Below are 16875 nucleotides of genomic sequence, written 5' to 3' on the forward strand. Positions count from 1 at the left end.
TAACGTAAACACACAAAACACATATACACAGACTGGGCCACAGCACAGCACAGCAGGAGACAGCTAGTGAATAAATAAAACCGAAACAGCTTTGAATTTAGACAAGTCTGCTAACCACAGTTCAGGAAATATGGGGAAAAGTAGTTTGGGGGTGTGAAGGGGTACCAACTAGAGCAGCATTTCTCAACATGGGGGTCGGGACCCCTGGGAGGGGTCACAAGGGGGTTTAGAGGAGTTGCCATAGACCATCAGAAAGCACATATTTCTGATGGTCTTAGGAACCCCTTTGGCAAAGAAGGCTGAAGATGTTCTTCTCTTCCTTTCTGGAAACAGACTGTGAATCCTCCCACCAAAAGCCAGCCTCCACTTTGATTAGCTGGCCTCTGAGCCAAGAGGAGGGCTGTTCTCAGACTCCAAGTGGGGAGGGGAGAGCAGGCATGCTAGGCGCATGGCACTGTGGTGCGCATATGCGAGTGAGGGAGAGCATGTGAAGTTGGGAGGTTCATGCCAGTGTGTCCTTCCAAGGTTTGGGGGTTCTGTGTGGGAAGTTTGACCAATTCTATTGTTGGTGGGGCTCAGAATGCTCTTTGATTTTAGATGAACTATAAATTCCACAACTACAACTCCCAAATGTCAAGGTCTATTTTCCCCAAACTTCACCAGTGTTCACATTTGGGCACATTGAGGGTTCATGTCAAGCTTGGTCCAGATCCATCATTGTTTGAATCCACAGTGCTCACTGGATGTAGGCAAACTAAAACTCCAAAACTCAAGCTCAATGGCCACCAAAACCTTCCAGTATTTTTGGTTGGTTTAGGGGAGTTTTGTATGCCAATTTTTGTTCAATTCCATCATTGGCGGAGTTCAGAATGCTCTTTGATTGTAGGTTAACTATAAGTACCAGCAACTACAATTCCCAAATGACAAATTCAACCCACCCCCCCCCCCCCCACGCCACCAGCATTCAAATTTGGGTGTATTGGGTATTTGTGCCAAATTTGGTCCAGTGAATGAAAATACATATCAGATATTTACATTATGATTCACAATAGTAGCAAAATTACAGTTATGAAGTAGCAACAAAAATAATTTTATGGTTGGGGGTCACCACAACAGAAGGAACTGTATTAAGGGGTCGTGGCATTAGGAAGGTTGAGAAACACTGAACTAGAGTCTTATCTCTAAAAGGGAGAGGGAGTATTGTGGAGAGGAGATATAATAAACTTTGGGCAGTCAGAGGCTATATATGTGTATTTGCGCTGTAGAATAAATGCAGTTTGATGTCAATTAAATGGCTATGGTACAAAACTATGGAATGCTGGGACTTGTAGATTTATAAAGCACCAGTGTTCTTTGACAGAGAAAGTTAAAAACATCGTAGAATTAGTGCTGTTTGGCACCACTTTAAATGCCATGGCTCAATGCTATGGAATTCTGGAAACTGTAGTTTTGATAGGTCTTTAGTCTTTTCTGTCAGTGCTGGTGGCTCACCAAACTAGGATCCCATAGCACTGAACCATGGTTGTTAAAGTGGCATCCAAAATGTATTAATTCTACAGTTTAGAACATGCATGGGCAAACTTGGGCCCTCCAGGTGTTCTGGACTTCAACTCCCACAATTCCTGGGAATTGAAGTCCAAAACACTTGGAGGGCACAAGTTTGCCCATGCCTGGTTTAGAACCAACCAGGAATAGTTTAGGAAATGTAATGCAAATCTGGAATTTTTGACACTCTGAGCATCACTCTGAATACTAATTGTTGGAAACAGTTGTGTTGATGGTTCTCATGTCCTGTTTGTAACCTTCCCATAGACATCTGGTAAATGCTCAGAAAACTACATCATTCATGACAAATATACAGGGTTAGTCAAAATGCATAGGCCAATAAGCCATTCGTATTTTGGCAGTAAAAGATCTATCCAGATTTGGTGGGGGGGGGGGGTACTTTAAGATTAGAAATATGATGAACTAAGAGAAACCAAAATTGATTGATTTGTCCATTCCTAGCAACAGAAGCAGGGTTGCCCGCTGCAAAAGATTGTGCTATTTATAAGCTACTTGAGCTTGGAAGACCAATGTGTAAGGAACAAAGACCTCATTTTGTAGCTACTTGTATGTAATGCAGCTGCCTACATTGTAGTCTGATTTCTGAATATTATGGGATTAGAGAACCCAGAAGTCAGTGGCCACAATGACTGGAGATTCTGGAGGTTGTAGTCATTTCACGCTGCACTGTGTGGAGCTAGTCATTGGAGCAAGAAAGTGAGCACTTCCCAACTGAACGAAGCAAAGGATAAAATAATCTGGTCTCAGGGAGAATCATCATAATAAATCAAGCCCTCTGCCCAATCCAAGGAAAGATTGTAAACACCTCGATCCCTGCCCCTCCAGCATGGATTAACCTACATAATCCCAACCAGAATGTGCGTGTGTGTATATGTGTGCATGCATGCTGCAAAAAGATAGCAGAAGTAGCTTTGTCCCACAACACACAGTCTCTTCTATATTTCCTTAGTCGGTTTCAAAAAGGGATCTGGTTAAAAGGAAACTGTTTCTTACATTGCAGATATGGTATTTAAATACAATCAAGCACTACAGATAGGGGAAATGATCAAGGAAGAAACACATGCAGATTTCACTGTTGCCCACTCTGTTCCCCTCCCCTCTCTCTAACACACACACACACACACACACACCTCTGTCCATGGAAGCTATTTGTAAGCAATCCTGGGCATCTAGGGAATGAAGCGCTGAATACCAAAATGTATGCACACACGTGCATACACACCCCTGCGCACACACACATATATAAACAGTGTGGCTGCAGAGTCAAATATAGACCACAAGGAAGGAGAAACAATAGGAGGGCATTGGGTTACATTGCTGCAGGCTGCCTAGGTGGAATGGGGGAAAGCAGGCGGGAGGGAGCCGTGTGGGTGGATGTTTGGAGAGAACATTTGCTTCACTTCATAAAGTCCTACTTGGCAATGACTTTAGCCCTGTGTGTTTTTGCTCGAGACTGACCTGGAGTAAATCCCAATTTATGAGATATTAATTTGAGTTGGCAGCTCAGTGGGGTTTGTAGTCTCTCTCCAGCTGGCTCCCACTGTTCATTCCCCCCTGCCCCACACACTGCAAGGACACATGCTCCCCAATGCTCATTAGGACTATGGAGGACGTCTCACCAAGTTTCTGATCAGCAAAGTATTCATTTTTTTCTTTGCCTTGGGGAATGACTGTGGAGGCAAGAGATATGCCATCAAATAATCAGATTCCTGCATCGGCATGGTGCCATTGATGCATCTCTGTCTCCAAGGATCCTTTTGGCCAACAGAAGAAAGGCAAGCGGCAGCAGATGATTTTATAAGGTATTTTATGTATGCTTGGGGATAGCAGTAGCAGAGGGGCGCTTGGCAAGAAAGCATCCAGTGGTGTAGTGGAATGACTCCCAAAGATCAAAGAGACATGATTTTGGGATTATCCAAGACAGTGTCCCATGCTCTCAGGTTCTGATGTTCCCTAAGGGCTTAGCTGTGAGTTACACAGCAGCGCTGAGGGGAAAACCGCTTCTCCCAATAACGATGTGTTGTTTTGAGCTATCCTCCTTGTAATGCAAGGTATTATGTATGGAGTGACTTGGTGCTGAATCAAGACCTAATCTTATTAAGGATTAATGCTGCTACAATGGTTTGTTGGTGATACAGTTTAATACAGCTATCTGCATTTTTAACTACTTTAAGGGATGGCTAAGAGGCCTATCAAGTCACTGGTGCTTCGACATTTACTGCTACACCACTGGAGGGAGCAGCTGGTAGAGCAGTATTTCTCAACCTTTCTCATTTTTTTTTCCGTGTCAGAAATGACTTGAGAAACTGCAAGTCGCTTCTGGTGTGAGAGAATTGGCCATCTGCAAGGATGTTGCCCAGGCAATGCCCGAATGTTTTTTATGTTTTACCATCCTTGTGGGAGGCTTCTCTCATGTCCCCACATAGAGAGCTGGAGCTGACTGAGGGAGCTCATTTGCGCTCTCCCTGGATTTGAACCTCCGACCTGTTGGTCTTCAGTCCTGCCAGCACAAGGATTTAACCCATTGCGCCACTGGGAGATCCTTCCTAATGCCGTGACCACTTAATACAGATTCTCATGTTGTAGTGATCCATAGCCATAAAATTATTTTTGCTGCTACTTCATAATGGTAATTTTGCTATTGTTATGAATCATAATGAAAATATCCCATATGCAGGATGTATTTTCATTCACTGAACCAAATTTGGCACAAGCACCCGATACACCCACATTTGAATACTGGTGAGGTTGTGGGAGGGGGGATTGATTTTGTCATTTGGGAGTTGTAGTTGCTGGGATTGATAGTTAACATACAATCAAAGAACATCCTGAACTCCACTAACGATGGAATTGAACCAAACTTGGTACACAGAACTCCCATGACCAACAAAAAATAATGGAAGGGTTTGGTGGGCATTGTAGTTCACTTACATCCAGGGAGCACTGGGGATTCAAACAATGATAGATTGGGACCAAACTTGGCCTGAATACTCGATATGCCCAAATGTGAACACTGGTGAAGTTTGGGGAAAATAGACTTGACATTTGGGAGTTGTTCATTTAGGATTTATAGTTCACCAAAATCAAAGAGCATTCTGAACCCCACCAACGATAGAATTGGGCCAAATTTCCCACACAGAACCCTCATAACCAACAGAAAATACTGTGTTTTCTGATGGTGTTTGGTGACCCCTTTGACACCCCCTTGTGACCACCCCCCCTCCCCAGGGGTTCTGACTCCCAGGTTGAGAAACACAGATTTAAGAGATAGCTAAGAAGCCTGTCAAGTCTCCGGCACTTCGCCATTTACTGCTACACCACTGGAGGGAGCAGCGGATAGAATGAGGTGGAGACTCATCCCTTGCATCCCTTCCTAGCTCGGTTCTTCCCCTCCAATGTGTTCTTCATTGACAGATATATTTGCATTCATTGCGTTCTTATGATTGCAAACACAAGGAGCTTCCCCGTTTTGAACTTCCAGCTAATTAGTTCAATAAATGTCTTGGGGATGTACTATAACAGGCGAAGCAAGTCATGAAACATGCCAGGGGATCTCATATAAGCTCTTCTAAGTCTCTCGTCTTAGGCTTGATCTCTCCTACGAAGTAAAAAAAAAAAAGGTACTTTGCCTAATAAGAGTGAGATGAAGACAGACTGAGTAGTACAACAACCCTCCCTGAGGAAAAGCCTTCTCTTGAACTAACTTCTTCTTTCCTTGGTTTCTGGGTAGCTATTTTCCCCCAAAAATTCAGAATTTTATTAGGAAGCAGAAGAGTTTTCCTGCTTCTGTTCTTTTTCTGTCTTTGGGCTAAACCTGGGTGAAGGGCTTGTCCTGAAAACTAACCTTCAGAAGCTGTGCTTAACTTTGGGAGGCAAAATCCTCAAAGTTCTTCTGATTTTCAAGGGCCAATGAATGAACCTCAAGCATTGCACACAGATCAGAGTTTAGGGAGGTGCATAAGGAAGAGAAACTCTCAAGTTACCATTCTGTAACAAGGCAGAGAAAAGCCATTTGGTTTGCTACACTGAAATGGTACCCGCCATGCTTGTCTCTGTATCTGTTGACAATTGCCATTACAGCCAAGGCATTGTGCAATTTTTTTAATTCTCTATAGCAGGCATGGGCCCTCCAGGTATTTTGGACAGCAACTCCCATCATTCCTAACAGCCTCAGACCCCTTCCTTTCCCCCTAAGTGGCTGAGGGGGAAAAGGAAGGGGCCTGAGGCTGTTAGGAATGATGGGAGTTGCAGTCCAAAATACCTGGAGGGCCCAAGTTTGCCCATGCCTGCTCTATAGCCTTCTCATCTCAGACTTGAGGATGTTTTGCCCAGATACCCCAATCAGATAAATTATTTTAAGAGGGTTGTGACATGCCTGCTAATGGGGGATGCCATAGGGCTGTTTTGCGGAGTGCAAAGACATATTTCCACCTCCTCTGACCTACATAGAAGGTAGGATTTGCAAGCCCAAAGCCTGAAAGTGGCTGGCAGTGCCAACAGAAGCCTCCAAGAGGTTTGCAAATGGGGTGGGATGGCAATTGTTGTCCTTAACTGCCATCCAGCTGACTCTGACTTAAAGTGAATGAGAGATCTCCAAGCCTCCTGATCTTCAACATTCCCACTCAGATCTTGCAGACTTGTAGATGTCCATCTGAAGTTATCTTTCAGCACAGAATCTGGGGAAAGTAACTGTTTTGGACCATGTCTCCAATGTCCATGCTGGCTGGAGCATTAAGGAAGTTGTACTCTCTTCACCAAATAATTTCTCCAAGTTCCCTCTGTGTGTGGGGTGTGTGCCTGTGGTAGAACTTTCCAAGTCTGGGGAAATCAGGGTGGAAGCAATGGCTGAGGGTGCATCTAAACCAGGCATGGACAAACTTTGGCCCTCCAGGTGTTTTGGACTTCAACTCCCACAATTCATAACAATCTCAAGCCCTTTCGTTTTCCTGAGGCTGTTAGGAATTACCAGTAGGCTGTTAGGAATTGTAGTTAGGAATTGTAGCCCCCCCCCCCCCGGGGTTGAGAAGGGTGGGATAGAAATATTGGAAATAAATAAATAATAAAGAATTCAAGTCAAAAACACCTGGAGAGCCGAAGTTTGCCCATGCCTGATCTAAACTATAGAATAAATGTAGTTTGATACCCAACGCCTGACTAGTATAGAGTAATGGAAGCAGCTTGTTGAGGCACCACCCTCTTTGGCAGAAGGACCTACTTCACTTGTATCAAACTCAAAGATGCCTGCCAAATCTGGCCAGACATGTCATGCTGGACTATAACTGGTGTATTCCTTTGCAGAGTGCAAAGACATATTTCCACCTCCTCTGACCTACATAGAAGACAAGATTTGCAAGCCCAAAGCCTGAACGTGGCTGCCAGTGCCAATAGAAGCCTCCAAGAGGTTTGCAAATGGGACAGGATGGAGATTGTCCTTAACTGCCATCCAGCTGACTTTGACATGGTGATTATTCACCATGATGAGAGCTGATGGGAGTTGTGATATGTGACATCCAGAGGTTGCAGTTTGTTCTGTTTAGTCACAAAAGTGGGGTTTGAATTTAGATATCAGCCTTTTGGAGATGATGCCTGCAATTAAAATAGCTTTTAATCTTCCCACAATTATTAATGCAGTTGGGTTGCAATTCCCATCATCCCCAGTCTGCATGGCAGATAATCAGAAGTGATGGGAGCTGTCAGTCAGTATTTATTTATTGTGTCAGAAGCAAATTGAGGGTACAGTTGTAATGTATTTAAAAACAGAAACAAAGTTAAAAACTTTGTATTATACTAAATGTCCTTTGACCAGAAGCTGGCCACTTGAAATGCCTCTGGTGTTGCTATAAGAAGGTCCTCCACTGTGCATGTGGCAGGGCTCAGGTTACATTGTAGTAGGTGGTCTGTGGTTTGCTGTTCTCCACACTCTCATGTCATGGACTTGGTCAGTAACATCTGGAGACCCAAACTGGTAAGAAATAAAAGACTGCTATGTAAAAAAATTAATACCTGGCCCTCAAAGTCCATGTGAATAGATCTTGGAGTTTTTGTGGACAACAAGTTCAACACGAGCCAACAGTGTGATGCAGGAGCAGTAGCTTAAAAAGCCAATGGGATTTTGGGCTGCATTAAAAGGAGCATAGTGCCTACATAACTGGTTCCCAACCTGTGGTCCATGGACCACCAGTGGTCCGCAAGAACAAAAATGTGGTCTGCGGCCTCACTTTACTACACTGTTGCCTCGAAACCACGTGGCAATGAGAGCAACTAGTCTTGCGAAACCCTCTTATAGTGCTGAGGCAATGGGAATGTCGGGAGGGGAGAGGCTGACTATCCATAAAATATTACTACTATCACATCAGAACTAGATTATTAAACATGGTTTTTGTGAGAGATCAGATGGCAACTACTGGATGGCATGTGTTCTGTATCAGAAACTAGAGCTGAATCCATGCCTCAAATAACCAAACCAAATCTACAGTTGACTAAAAACCGATTTGTTACCCTTTTGGTACTAATGTTGGAGAGTGGTCCCTGGTCAAAATAAGGTTGGGAACCACTAGTCTAGATCAAGGGAAGTCCTGGTGCCTTTCTATTTTGCTTGGGTTAGACCACACCTGGAACACTGTTCAAAGGAGATATTGACAAGCTGGAAGGTGTCCAGAGAAGGGCGACTAAAATGATCAAATGTCTGGAGACCATCAATCCCTATGAGAAGCATCTTAAAGAGCTGGGTATAGTATCTAGATCCAGGGAGGTCATGCTACCCCTCTATTCTGCCTTGGTTAGACCACACCTGGAATATTGTGTCCAATTCTGGGCCCCACAACTGAAGAGAGATATCGACAAGCTGGAAAGTGTCCAGAGGAGGGCAACTAAAATGATCAAGGGTCTGGAGAACAAGCCCTATGAGGAGCGGCTTAAAGAGCTGGGCATGTTTAGCATGAAGAAGAGAAGGCTTAGAGGAGACATATATAAATACGTGAGATGAAGTTATAGGGAGGGGGGAGCAAGCTTATTTTCTGCTGCCCTGGAGACTGGGACTCGCAATAATGGCTTCAAACTACAAGAAAGGGGATTCCATCTGAACATTAGGAAGAACTTCCTGACTGTGAGAGCCGTTCAGCAGTGGAACTCTCTGCCCCAGAATGTGGTGAAGGCTCCTTCTTTGGAAGCTTTTAAACAGAGGCTGGATGGCCATCTGTCGGGGGTGCTTTGAATGCAATATTCCTGCTTCTTGGCATGGGTGGGCCATGAAGTCTCTTCCCACTCTATGCTTCTGACTCTGTCGTACCTGCGTCTCTCATTCGTTGCGCTGTCTTGGCATTGGGTCCTAGTTATCATACTTTTGCCGACAGGAGATTCCACCTGAAGATTAGGAAGCACTTCCTGACTGTACAAACTGTTCAGCAGTGGAACTCTCTGCCTCAGAGTGTGGTGGAAGGCGGGAGAAGAGAGGAACGAAGTCCTGGCTTGGCTCTGAGAGAGAGAGAGAGAGAGAGAGAGAGGAGGAATTGGAGGAGGAGGCGCCAACGCTGGTCCGGGTTCATGGCAAGGCGCCTCTGCTGCTCTCCATCTCCCTCCTTCCCTCCTTCCCTGAGTCTGGGCTGAAGGATCGCAGGTGAGAGGTGAGCAAGGCGGGGAAAGAGGGAGGGGGGGCTCCTCTCTCTCTCTCTCTCGGCTCCTCTGCTCGTGCCGCGCGGCAAGCCAGGCTGCGCGAGGAGGAGGCGGAGGAGGAGGCGGAATGTCCCAGGGAGGGAGCGGGGATGTGTAGCCACACGCCGCCCCTGGCAGCCGGCCTGAGCATGCACCCAGGAGGAGGAGGAGGAGAGGTTCGCGCAGGCAGCTCGGCCGCGGCGGCGCCTCCCGAACCCCGCCGCGCCGCGGAGCCCCCTCTCCGCCCATGCCCGCGCTAGTCCCGCGCCGCCGGCCGGGCCACTCCAAGGGGACACCCCCGGGGCGCAGAAAGGAACCGTCCCCGCGAACGCCGAGGTGAGGCGCCTTGGGTGATTCCATTCCATTTCGAGGGGGAGGGAGGGAGGGAGGGGAGCGCGAGGAGCAAAACACACCGCCTGTTGGAAATGTGGGTAACCAAGCGGGCACACCCCCGGGGCGCAGAAAGGAACCGCCGAGGATACAGAGAAGAGAGTGGGCTTGGAGGGTTCCATTTTATTGGGGGGGGGGGGCGCGTTATTTCCTAATATATGTGAGATTATATATATGTGTGTGTGTGTGTGTGTGTGTGTGTGTGTGTATATATATATATATATATATATATATATGTATGTATATGTACATGTGTGTGTGTGTATGTATGTGTGAGTATATATATAAAAGAGTATATATATATAAAAGAGATAATATAGGATTTTTTTGCCTTTTTATTCTGGGATATAGGGCTGTGTGGAAGGGCCCTGGGTATATGTATGTGTGTGTATATCTTCAATATAAATAAAAATGTCATGTTCGTTTGTGGGATTAACATAACTCAAAAACCACTGGACGAATTGACACCAAATTTGGACACAATACACCTATCAGGCCAACGAGTGACCATCACTCATAAAAAACCCCACCAAAAAGCGAAGTGGTAAGGACTTAAAAAAACAAAAAAGATGTTACAGCACATGCACAAAAGTGACTGCCATGGAAGGAGGGATGGATGGAAGGAAGGATAGAAAGATTGAAGGAAGGAAAGAATGACATAGGGAAGGATGGAGAGAAGGGTGGAAGGAGGGAAATAGGGAAGGAAGGAGGGAGAGAAGGAAGGAAGGAAAGTAAGAGGCAGAGAAGGAAGAAGAGAAAGAGGGAGGGACAGAAAAAGGGGGGAGGAAGGAAAGAGGTAGAGCACCAGACTGAGGCCACAGCAAAGTGTGGCCGGGAACAGCTAGTATATATAAATAAAAATGTAATGTTCGTTTGTGGGATTAACATAACTAAAAAACCACTGGATGAATTGATACCAAATTTGGACATAATACATCTATCAGGCCAACGAGTGACCATCACTCATAAAAACACTGAAAAACACAGCGGAAGGGACTTTAAAAGTTAAATAAATAAATAAATACATTACAACGCATGCACACAACCACACACACAAACACACTCATATATATGTGTAAATACACATATATACACAAATATATACACATAAAAGCACATATACACAGACTGGGCCACAGCAATGTCTGGCAGGGGGCATCTAGTGTATGTGTGTATGTGTGTGTGTGTGTATGTATGTATGTATGTATGTATGTAATGTTCGTTTGTAGAATTAACATAACTCAAAAACCACTGGATGAATTGACACCAAATTTGGACACAATACACCTATCAGGCCAACAAGTGACCTCCACTCATCAAAACACCGGAAAACACAGCAGAAGAGACTTAAAATGCCAAAACACAAAACAATACATTACAACACATGAGCAAAACCACATATATACACAAACACACACATATATACACCTATACACAAATATATATACACATGTATACATATATATACACACAAAACACATATACACAGACTGGGCCACAGCAACGTGTGGCAGGGGACAGCTAGTATACACACACACAGCCCTATATCCCAGCATATCAAGGCAGAAAATCCCAGATTATGTGAGTGTGGACTCAGATAATCCAGTTCAAAGCACATATTGTGGGGTTCTCTGCCTTGATTTGCTGGGATATAGGGCTGTATGGAAGGGCCCCCAGAAGTCTCATGGGCAATATGGGAGATGAGCCAAAGGGCTCTTCCACACAGCCCTATATCTCAGCATATCAAGGCAGAGAATCCCACAATATCTGCTTTGAACTGGGTTATCTGGTCCACACTCACATAACTGGGATTTTCTGCCTTGATATTCTGGGATATAAGGCTGTGTGGAAGGGCCCAAAGGTGAGGGAGATAGGGGTGCCTTGGGCGATTCCATTTCGTTTTATAGGGGAGAGAGGGATGTGTTATTTCCCCACAAAGGGGTGTGCGATGATATGCCCAGGCCCCTTCCACACAGCCCTATATCTTAGAATGAAGGCCCCTTCCACACACAGCCCTATATCCTAGAATATCAAGGCAGGCAATCCCACAAGATCTGCTTTGAACTGGCTTATCCGAGTCCACACTGCCATATATTCCAGTTCAAAGACGATCTTATGGGATTGCCTGCCTTGATATTCTATGTGGAAGGGCCCTCAATGCTGAGGCGAATTGGTCTATTCCATTTCAAAGGAGGGGGAGAAAGAGTAGAGATTATGGACCGTACCTTTTAGCAATGCGGGAGGGGGGGGAGGGAGGCACGAGGGCACCTAGTAAACACCCCCCTGAGGCGCCGAAAGGAACCGCCCATGTTCGAGAGAAAAAGATGGGTTTGGGTGATTCCATTTCATTTTAGAGGGGGGGGGGGGAATGTGTGTATGTATGTGTATGTCCGGCTCGGGGGCAAAAGTTGGTAGAATAGGAAGGAGAGGCGCGGGTGGACGGCAGGCGTCCACACCTGGGCCTCGTTGGGTGGGGCGCCTCGCGTTGAGCGGCGGCGGGAGGTCTGCCTTCCTGCCTGCTTGCTGCCTATTTGCCTGGCGCACGTGGCGGCGCGAGCGGCGCCATCCCTGGAAGAGGCCTGGGCCAACTTGGGCCTTCCTTCCAGGTGTTTTGGACTTCAACTCCCACCAGGCCTAACAGCCTCAGGCCCCTTCCAAAGGAGGGAAGGCCCAAGTTGGCCCAGGCCCAAGCTATAGTATCCAACCACATAGCTCGATGCTATGGAATCCCTTAGGAGAGTCGAGGTCATCATCCTAGCATTAGAGTGGCATGTTTAAGATTTATATCACGTGACTGATCACAACATTCTGGAGAAGAAGGAAGAATATTATCCACATTAGGAGAGCTTGGGACCTGTACAACCCCCAGAATCCTCTACAGGAGTTGGAAATACTGGGAGTTGTAGTCCAAAAATAATTTCCCCAGCCATTGCCTGTAGATAGATCAGTTTTTCCCAACCTTCCTAATGCATGGCACCTTAATACAGTTCCTCATGTTGTGGTGACCCCACCACAACCATAACATTATTTTCGTTGCTACTTCATAACTATTTTTGCTACTGTTATGAATCGTAATGTGAATATCTGATATGCAGGATGTATTTCCATTCACTGGACCAAATTTTGCACTACTTCATAACTAATTTTGCTACTATGTATTTTTGAAGGCTTTCATGGCTGGAATCACTGGGTTGTAGGTTTTTTCAGACTATATGGCCATATTCTAGAGGCATTCTTTCCTGACGTTTCGCCTGCATCTCTGGCAAGCATCCTCAGAGGTAGTGAGATCACCTCACTACCTCTGAGGATGCTTGCCATAGATGCAGGTGAAACATCAGGAGAGAATGCCTCTAGAACAAACCTACAACAACCCAATTTTGCTACTGTTATGAATCGTAATGTGAATATCTGATATGCAGGATGTATTCACTGGACCAAATTTAGCACAAATATCCAATACTCCCAAATTTGACTACTGGTGGGGTTGAGAGGATTGTTTTTGTCATTTGGGAATTGTAGTTGCTGGGATTTATAGTTCACCTACAATCAAAGAGCATTTGGAACTCCACCAAGGATGGAATTGAACCAATCTTGGCACACAACTCCCATGACTGAGAGAAAATACTGGAAGGGTTTGGTAGGCATTGACCTTGAGTTTTGGCAATATAGTTCACCTTGCAGCTTCAAAGCCTGGCTGCTTCCTGCCTGGGGATCCTTTGCTGAGGAGAACAGGGGAATTCCAGACAAGAATCAATCAGGGCCAGCTAACACCTCTCGACAAAGGACCTCCAGGCAGGAAGCAGCCAGGCTTTGAAGCCGCAAGGCCATTCAGTGCTAATCAAGGTGGCCAGTTGCAATATTCACACTTGTCTAAAGCAGACAAGAGTTTTTTCTCCCATCCTGGATATTACACAGATAAATAAAACTCATTTGCTTAGTTTCCAATATATCTCAAAACCTCTGAGGAAGCATGCTGTAGATATGGGTGAAACAACAGGAGAGAATGCTTTTGGAACGTGGTGATACAACCCAGAAAACTCACAGCAGTCTATCTGTAAGCTGTCAGTCAATATTAAATCCACATGCATAGCAGTCCCATATATAATATTTCAAAACCAGCCCTCTAGGACTGCGCTTCTTAAACTTTTCCCATTCGCAATCCCCTCCCCCTTCAATAAATTTTTACATTACCCTAAGTATTTATATAAAATAGGTCTACAAATCAAACATTTACTGATAGCACTATGTAACTAAGTTTGAAAAAAAATGTTCCTGGTTTGAAAGTGTTATTTCTTGTTTAATTGTTTGGTACTTCCTTTGAAAGTAGCTGCACTCCAGACACTTTGTTTCTGTGGCTGCCACAAACTATGTTGAATTGTTGGGAGCTAACACCTCCCAACAAAGGATCCCCCCAGGTAGCAACAAGCCAATCTTTGAAGCTACAAGGACATTAAATGCTAATCAGTGTGGCCAATTGCAACATTCACACTTGCCTCAAGCAGAGAAGAGTTCTTTCTCCCACCCTGGACATTCCACAGATATATAGACCCCATTTTCCTAGTTTCCAACAGACTTCAGAACTTCTGAGGATGCCTGCCATCGATGTGGGCGAAACGTTAGGAGAGAATGCTTCTAGAACATGGCCATAGAGCCCAGAAAACTCATAGCAACCCCATGTTGAATTGGCTGAGAGTCTTTTTTGTGATAGAACCAGTTAGGAAATTATATTTACAACTTGGGAACAAAAATCATGTTACATCGTGTAATAAACCAGCATTTGCAAGGCTTGCTAAATAAACTTTTTTTGGTGAAGTACAGATGAAGCATGATGTTGCTAACGTGTAAGTGAGTGGTGTTTAGAAACCGTTTATTAGTGCTGAATTTTTCATGACTCCAATTTTGAGCTAATTTGGGGTTGGGATCCATAGTTTAAGAATAATAGAATTATAGAATCATAGAGTTGGAAGAGACCTCATGGGCCATCCAGTCCAACCTCCTGCCAAGAAGCAGGTAAATCGCATTCAAAGCACTTTCCACAGATGGCCATCCAACCTCTATTTAAAAGCCTCCAAAGAAGGAGCGTCCACCACACTTCGGGGCAGAGAGTTCCACTGCTGAAAACTCTCACAGTCAGTTAGTTCTTCCTCATGTCCAGGTGGAATCTCCTTTCCTGTAGTTTGAAGCCATTGTTCTCCAGGGCAGCAGAAAACAAGCTTGCTCCCTCCTCTAGCAGTGCTTTAGCATCCTCAGCCCCCCCCCCCCCCCCCCCCGGCCGCCTCTGCCGCTGCATTGGAACTTAAACCAGGGCTGACCCTATCAATGGGGAGAGAGAGAGAGTGTGGCCTCAGCTAGCAAATTTTGGCAGTCATGAAAGGAAAGCAAATTGTTAGTTATTTAATTTGTCACATTATCCTCAGGGATGAAGGAGGGGTGATTGTGGGATTTGCTGCCTCACCTGCCTAAATAACATTCCTGGTTTTGGATATTATGCAGATTTACTTTGCTTCTTCACCACAGGTAGCCAAATGTTTTGGGGTATACCCTGTCCTAAATCGTATTGCACTGATCCTGCACTATAGTGACGAATCCAGTCTTGATGCAGCAATTCTTGTTGTTCTGTCTATGGGCTATACCAGGCATGGGCAAACATGAGCCCTCCAGGTGTTTTGGACTTCAACTCCCACAATTCCTAACAGCCTCAGGCCCTTTCCTTTCCCCCCTCAGCCGCTTAAGCATCTGAGGGGGAAAAGGAAGGAGCCTGAGACTGTTAGGAATGGTGGGAGTTGAAGTCCAAAACACCTGGAGGGCCCAAGTTTGCCCATGTCTGGACTATACAGTAGTCCCATACATTTTTATCATAATTATTCTGACTAATATAACTGCCTGACAGAATAGGTGCCATGGCTTTAAGTGACCAACAACTGCCCAACAATTAACTCTCCCATGTATTGTTGACGGCTTTCATGGCCGGAATGACTGGGTTACTGTATGTTTTCTGGGCTGTATGGCCATGTTCCAGAAGCATTCTCTCCTGACGTTTCACCTGCATCTATGGCAGGCAACCTCAGAGGTTGTTAGGTCTGTTGGAAACTTGGGTTATATATCTGTGGAATGTTTAGGGTGGGAGAAATAACTCTTGTCTGCTTGAGGCAAGTGTGAATGTAGCAATTGGCCACCTTGATTAGTATTTAATGGCCTAGCAATTTTCAAGATCTGGCTTCTTACTGCCTGTGGGAATCTTTTGTTGGGAGGTGATTAGCTGGCCCTGATTGTTTCTTATCTGGAATTCCCCTGTTTTTGAGTGTTATTCTTTATTTACTGTTATGATTTTAGAGGTTTTTTTAACACTGGTAGCCAGATTTTTGTTCATTTTCATGGTTTCATCCTTTCTGTTGAAATTGTCCACATGCTTGTGGATTTCAGTGGCTTCTCTTTGGTTGTTAGAGTGTTCCAGCATTTCTGTGTTCTCAAATAATATCCTGTGTCCAGGTTGGTTCGTCAACTGCCTGCTATGGATGCAGGACAAACGTCAGGAGAGAATGCTTCTGGAACATGCAATACAGCCTGGAAAACACAGCAACCCAATTAACTCTCCATTCATCACAATCTGATTTTCCTAACCAGTAATTCCTTCTTGTGATAGAGTAGCCCTCCACCAATTAATGAAAGAAATATGTTGATGCATTGTAATGAATCCTCCAGAATGCTCCAAGGTGTAGAAACCATTGTGTGCATAATTAATTGTAGTGGGGACACCAATTAGATTTTTTAAAATAATAATTACCTTCTGATTCCCTCAGGCCCTGTCTGCTCTGGAGACTTTATTGGGAATGGAAAGGAGAAATGACCTTTTCAATGACATGTGGTATTCAGCTGAGATCCTAATAGCTCAGGAGGAATTGGCTGCCAACTGTTCATCCTTAATCCATAAATTATTTTATAAGATTCGCAGGAATCACTTTGCCCTTCCCTGATATGCAGCAGCTGTTCAGCCGCACAAAGGAACACGGCACAATACTTTAGGGTAGGAAGTGAAAGAGAAGCTTCCAGCCCATTGGAATTGCAATGGGATGTTAGGGAAGCTGTAGAGTACACTTACCCATAGATGAACCGGAGTAGAATTCTATAGAGACTAATAAAAACAACAGCTTTTAATCATCAGACACAATTAGAATCTTTCCTTATAGCTCTTCTTTGGACGCCTTCAAAAGGAGGCTGGACAGCTACGCAGTGGGGGATACTTTAGGTGTAGATCTTGCACTGAGCAGA

At 44.9% G+C, this 16875-nt stretch overlaps 1 protein-coding gene across 5 annotated transcripts in view; it reads left to right on the forward strand.

Annotated features, from left to right (window-relative positions):
- Positions 1-16875, forward strand: part of DLK2 (delta like non-canonical Notch ligand 2) — a 107394-nt gene that overhangs the window by 65275 nt on the left and 25244 nt on the right. Inside the window, exon 1 of one of the 5 annotated variants that reach the window (XM_060754024.2) lies at positions 3108-3368. The exons of 1 other annotated variant lie outside the window; for it this stretch is intronic. The gene's annotated coding sequence lies outside the window, so the exon portion shown is untranslated. Of the gene's footprint in view, positions 1-3107; positions 3369-9072; positions 9189-9231; positions 9553-16875 lie in introns of those variants that run through there. 3 more of the 5 variants (XM_060754023.2, XM_067464372.1, XM_060754022.2) reach the window with 3 other exon arrangements.

The sequence above is a fragment of the Anolis sagrei genome, chromosome 1 (genome assembly GCF_037176765.1).
Source record: "Anolis sagrei isolate rAnoSag1 chromosome 1, rAnoSag1.mat, whole genome shotgun sequence".
Taxonomy (NCBI): Eukaryota; Metazoa; Chordata; class Lepidosauria; order Squamata; family Dactyloidae; genus Anolis; species Anolis sagrei.